At 48.1% G+C, this 6,598-nt stretch overlaps 1 long non-coding RNA gene across 1 annotated transcript; it reads right to left on the reverse strand.

Annotated features, from left to right (window-relative positions):
- Nucleotides 1-1,244: 1,244 nt before the first annotated feature.
- Nucleotides 1,245-4,292, reverse strand: LOC310684934. The gene is made up of 2 exons (XR_014514983.1): nt 3,666-4,292; nt 1,245-2,175 (listed from the first exon to the last, which is right to left on the reverse strand). It is a non-coding gene; the product is annotated as an uncharacterized lncRNA (long non-coding RNA).
- Between the last annotated feature and the right edge of the window lie 2,306 nt (nt 4,293-6,598).

The raw sequence follows: 6,598 nt of genomic DNA on the forward strand, positions 1-6,598 counted from the left end.
CCGGTGCGTCTTATAGAGCGAAAAATACAGTACTTTCATAATGAATAGTAATCCGGGATGCATTGCAACGATCAGTGTGGACCTCCTTTCAGCCAGGTCCACCATTTCCCCATTAACACGCACCCACAGATGATATGGAGTGGTCCTGTATCTTCTTCTGGAGCAACGGAAGTTTCCCCTTTGTCCTTGGCAAAACCTGCACACCTCTCTCTTGAAACCGACACGCTTTTTGTGTTTCCAGTGTTCCTGAATGCTTAGCTTTGGAGCATGCAGGGGCTAAGAAGTTCCCCTTTCATGCTGATGGGGCAGCTTGAGGGTGCTGGAGGCTGAATGGGGCAGCTTGAGGGTGCTACTTGGCACAATGGCCAAGTACAACAATGCGATGTCAATATAAACTCTTTATATAATCTATACAAAACATAGAACAATATGAAATATGCACTCTCTGCAAAACCAAATGAATACTCTTGAAAACATAGAACCAAATAAACATAAGTCTTATAGGTCTCTGAAAGTCTTTGTGGGCTATGCAAGTCTCTGAAGGAAGCAATGGGTCAGATTCTTATCAGGTGAAAACAAGCCGTAAAGCTTGGTTTTATGATGCCCAACGCTGCCAAAGTGGTCCACAAACAGACATAGTGAACAGTGATTTCTGATATATCCACTGTTTCGTGGAATTCTTCTTCAGCACAGCAGAAGGATACAGAAATGCTTCACAAACCCATCTATATGGTGGATGGAATTGTATAACAACAATCGCTATGGAGCAGTGGTCATAAAGTTATGTATGCTCCATAGCGATTGTTGTTATACAATTCCATTCACCATATAGATGGGTTTATGAAGCATTTCTGTTGGACGTCATAAAACAAAACTTTACAGCTTGTTTTCACCTGATAAGAATCTGACCTTGCAAAGATTTTCAGAGACCTATAAGACTTATGTTTATTTGGTTCTATGTTTTCAAGAGAATGCATCAAGAGTATTCATTTGGTTTTGCAGAGTGCATATTTCATATTTTTCTATGTTTTGTAAAGATTATATAAAGAGTTTATATTGACATCGCATTGTTGTACTTTGTCATCATGTTGCCTTTGGATTTTACTACACTTTTGCCCCTGGCAGCTGCGCTTTAGGGTCCTTTTCGCCAACCAGCAGGCCAGCTCTGACCGCATCCGAAGTTCTCCCTATGCTGCTGCGGCTATTCCGTACACCCAAGCCAGGATCTTCAGGGTCGCTTCACAGCACAGCCCTTCGACACTTCCACAAGAGCATCCTTTATTGCTCCCGGAAGAGTGAGGGGAGTCTGCTTTGCCAGATTCCTTGCGGTCCCTTCCTACTCCACAATTCTATAATATTACGAAATAAAAGGAGGCCCGCCATTCCTGTACCGTGTAGCAGGAAATACATAGACAAGACAATAACTACAGTCCTTTGCAGGATCAAGACAATGGCCCACAGATTCAGTAATCACAGAACTGTAGACCTGGAAGGGACCACAACCGTCACCTAGTCCAACAGTGCAGGGATCTTTTGCCCAACGTGGGACTTGAACCCAGAACCTAGGAGTCTCATGCTCTACCGACTGAGCTATCCCAGAGCCCACCATAGCTCAGCATCCTTGCTCTTGCACCGGTCCCTGTGGGAAGTCCACAATACAGTCTTGTTTTGCAGCCACCAGATGTTTTGGAAGCGAGTCCTACGAGCCGGCGTGCTCAGGGGTGACGGGAGGCTATATAGTCCAAAACGTTTGCTGGTGGGCTTCCCACAGGCATCTGGGTTAGGGCTGCCATATTCCCCAAACTGAAAATTCGAGTTTCCCCAGACATTTTGCAGCTTCCGTGAAAATCCGCCCGGACGCTAAAATGCCGCCCGATTCCCGGACATGTGGCAGCCCTAATCTGGGTAGCCGCTGTGAGAACAGGATGCTATTATTTTACCTAATAAAAATAAAAAACAACCACCCAATAGCCCCCTCCCAACACACACACACAAAAAACACATTTTAAAAGGGCATAGGGTATAAATCGGATCAACCAAAGGCCTGGTTAAAAAGGAATGTTTTTTCCTGGCGCCGAAAGATGTCTAGTGAAGGTGCCAGGCGAACTTCCCTGGGGAGAGCATTCCACAGATGGGGAGCCACTGCAGAGAAGGCCCCGGTCTCATGTGGCCACCCTCGTATACACACCCACTTTGATCTCTTGAACATGGACATAACAATGGGGTTTCAGCAGGGCTCCTGCGCCTTTGCAGTTGGGCAGGAAGACAGCAGGATGCTGGACCTAATGAGCCATTGGCTTGGTCCAGCAGGACTCCTAGGACTCCTGTAGGCACACCAGACACATTTGCACAATTGTTTCTCTCCTGCTGCTGAAAAAACACCATTATCCATCCTCGGAGGAGGCTGCCTGTTGCACCTCTGTGTGAGTTGTGGCTCTGGCCTCGCCTCCTTCGAAGTGGCTTTGCTGGGGCCTCTGCAGCGGATCGCGGGCAGAACTGCTGCAGCATGGACTGTCCACCTCTGGAGGAGGAGGCCGCCTGTTGTGTCTCTCCATCGTTTGCCGAGCCGGGGCTTTCTTCTTTCCCAGAGGGAGGTGCACATGGAACAATGAGTCATGCAGAAGCAGGGGGCATTCTTCCTCTCACACCCTCCGGGAGCCAAACCTCGTGTGTGCAAGAGTGATGTGTGCAGCCAGTTTTGATTCACAGGAGACAAGTGAATCTTCCATGCTCTGAAGCCTGGGAAGTGGTGGACGGGGTAGACTCTGGGGTGGGGACACTGCTACAAATGCAAATTGCAAGACCCACATACCCACACGCCGGTGGAGGAGGAGGGAATCAAGCTCCATGATTAAAGCAGGGTCCTTTTTAAAAAATAAGCTCTCCCTCTCAAATAAGTCTTATTGGCTATTTGTTTTTTAACTAAACCCTGGCACTACTGAGCTAATCATCCCTACTCTTTCTCACTCCCCCTTCCCCTCTGATTAATCTGCTTCGACTGTTCGGATTGGAATCTTCCATCTGTCTCCCTCTCCTCTTTGGTTAGCGGTGGGGAGACAGAGGTTTTCGGAAGCTGCCCATACATGCAGTGTGATTTTTGTTTGGTTTTGGGTGGGTGGGGCGTGATCCGTGTGGGGGTGTTGTGTTTGGATATTCCTATGACCGGGGAGGGGGTTTGCTTTAAAGCACTGGCGTGGAGTCAACTCAATAAAGCGAAGTCCAAAAGAAGCAATCTGGAAGTCTGGATCTCCTTGGTTTCAGATCTTGACATTCCCCCAAGTGCCTCCAATCTGTATTATTATTATTGTTATTGTTATTGTTGTTATTATTATTATTATTATTATTATTATTATTATTATTATTATTTATATACCGCATATACCCAGGGGTCTCAGGGCAGTTCACAGAATAAAATCAAGATATAAAACCATAAAATACCTAATAAAAATAAAAAACAACCCAATAAGCCCCTCTCAACACACACACAATTTTTTTAAAAAAAGGGCATAGGATGTAAATAAGATCAACCAAAGGCCTGGATAAAAAGAAACCTTTTTTCCTGGCGCCTAAAAGTGTATAGTGAAGGCGCCAGGCGAACTTCCCTGGGGAGAGCATTCCACAGATGGGGAACCACTGCAGAGAAGGCCCCGGTCTCGTGTTGCCACCCTTTTATACACACCCTCTTTGATCTCTTGAACATGGACACAACAATGGGGTTTCAGATTTCAGCTGAATTGGCATGTGACCGAGACTGAGGCTGCCGCACATTCCAGCAGGGCTCCTGTGCCTTTGCAGCTGGGCAGAAAGCTGGGCAGAATGACAATCGATCTGCAAAGGTTTCCCCAAGGGAGATTGCGACCCTTTACTTTGCCCGAGAATCTCCTTTACATGGTTAATTTATAGGACAAAGCTTGCCCACTGTTAGAAATAATCTCTAACCTGGCTTTTTAACAATCTTTACTCTGGCTTGTGACACCCGAGAGGTATATTTTTAGGACCCATCTTATTTTTGCGACAGTAAATTCTCTTAAACTGTTTTTAACGTTGCAGAACCTACCCCTGGCACCTTAGGGCGAAGACTTTGCTAATACTAGAAAGAAGCCCTTGATGCCTCGTCCAGGAAGCAATGAGGGGGAAACAAAAGCTCCTTTAGATCAGTGTTCTCCAAACTAGGGCCTCCAGCTGTTTTTTGGACTACATCTCCCATCATCCCTGACCACCGGTCCTGCTGGCTAGGGATGATGGGAGTTGTAGTCCAAAAACAGCTGGAGAGCCAAGTCTGGGAAACGACGATATAGATTAGCCTTTCTCAACCTGTAGGTCCTCAGATGTTGTTGAACTACAACTCCCATCACCCCTGAGCTCTGGCCTTTAGTTCAACAACATCTGGGGACCCACAGGTTGAGAAAGGGTTATCTAGGTGTTGATGGTAGACAACTAGCCTTGCCTCAATGCCTGATTAGGATGTGCTATGTACAATTATCCTATATTTTATCCTTGTTGGGTGAGGGGTTTTTGGCATGCCACAAGTATCAGCTACCTCCATCCACGCAGAGCCCTTCTTCCTCAAAAGAGTGAGAGAGAACGAATAAAAAGCCACACAGAAATCCATAGCTTTTAATCTGATCAGGGCCAGAGAGACATACATAATACAACAGACACACGGATGGCAGAGAGACAGAACTCCGTCACAGACACAGAGTAAAACAGATCACAGGAGAACCACACCGTAGCTACGAAACGAAACACCCAGCCTCATGGAAGGCAAGAAAAATCAGTTCCTTCAGACAGGGTTTGCATGTGGAAGAAATCAAAGTATGTACATAAGATGGGACTGAATTTCCTCCTTTCGCTGAAGACACATATGGTATTTTATATATATATATGTATTTAAATAGCAGCTCCAATGAGAGGGCACATTGCTGAGCCACAGGGAAAGTGGATGCTGTGACTGCAAAAAAATAAATCAGCTTATCAGATGTGCGCAAAATCGACCCACCAGCTGCGGTGTGCCATGCTGCCACCTCCAGACATTGGCACCCTCTACGAAACCTCCACCTCGCCCCCCACAACTTGCTCTCACTCAGTCCTTACCCAGATCCAAAACCCAACCTCTTAGTACGATGCAAAGCCCAACCTCCTCCTAAACTGACTACTTATAACTTCCTTTTCCATCTTGCAGCTGAGCTCCCCCCCCCCTCCTACGCCCGCTTCTCGCTGCTTTCTGGGGTGCAGAACCCCACAGGCTGCCGTTACCCCCAGCCCCATTGCCGCTAGCAGAGCAGATTGAGAAAGCAACCTGTGACATTCATTGAGAGCGATGCAACACTCTGCATATGTAGGCAGATATATTGGGGGGGGGGAGGAAGAAGGGGCTGAGCCCGCCGGTTGCTGAGACACCGCAGCAAAACGGAGCACGGCTGGAAAGAGGAAGTGGAACCTCAGACTTCCGCTAGAGCTAGCAAAACTAAGCCACAAAGGACACAAAGGCGGCTGCACAGAAGATGCCAGAGATGCTCTGCACCCCCTTTTTGACTTGAGAGCAGCTAGAAATCAAGAGGAAACCATGGTTTCAGGGAGAAACTTCCAAGACCACCAGCCTCCTGATGGGCATTTCATCTGAAACACGCTTGGAGCAGCTGCCTTCAGGCCTGGAGAGCATTGGACTACAACTCCCACCATCCTCACCCATTGCTGATGAAGAAGAAGAGAAGCAGCGTTTGGATTTGATATCCCGCCTTTCACTCCCTTTAAGGAGTCTCAAAGCGGCTAACATTCTCCTTTCCCTTCCTCCCCCACAACAAACACTCTGTGAGGTGAGTGGGGCTGAGAGACTTCAGAGAAGTGTGACTAGCCCAAGGTCACCCAGCAGCTGCATGTGGAGGAGCGGAGACGCGAACCTGGTTCACCAGATTACGAGGCTACCGCTCTTAACCACTACACCACACTGGCTCTCAATGATGATGGGAGCTGGAGTCCATTCACCTTTGGGAACCTCAGCTTAGAAGAGCCGGGTGTGATCTGAGCAGCTGGCTGTACCAGGAGGCAGACCCTTTTGGCTGTCTGTGGGAAGGAAAGGGTCCCTTGGCCCATGCAGGGCTGCCACCCACCACCCACCAGGACACAGCTTCAGTTCTAAGGGAACAGGAGAAGTTTCCTCTCCTACAGAGAGAAACAGAAGACCCCCATTCCCCAGCTGAAAATCACAAACAAGGGGCTTTCACATGGGAGTCAGAACCAAAAGCTATGGCAGTATCAGTCCGGCCTTGCCTAATATGAGGCTGGCAACCTCATGGCCACTAGGCAACTAAAGGGAACTTCTTCTTCCCCACTCCTGAATGTGGCACGCAGCTGCTGGCAGTCAAAATGTGGCGGAAAAGGGCAAAAGGGGGAAGGCTGAGGTGGCGCAATAGCACAAACCAGGAGTACGGTGAAGGGAGCAGCAGTAGACCCAGAAAGAGGAAGGAATCCAGGGTCCCTGGGTCTTAGTGACCCAGTTCCTGGAAAGCACAATGGCCCGGGCAGCCTGCCCACATCTTCCCCACCTGCCCAGAGATGATTCAAGGCATTGGCTGGGCAGAGGGATGGAAAAGATTGC

This window comes from Podarcis tiliguerta (genome assembly GCF_965153285.1).
Source record: "Podarcis tiliguerta genome assembly, chromosome: 8".
Taxonomy (NCBI): Eukaryota; Metazoa; Chordata; class Lepidosauria; order Squamata; family Lacertidae; genus Podarcis; species Podarcis tiliguerta.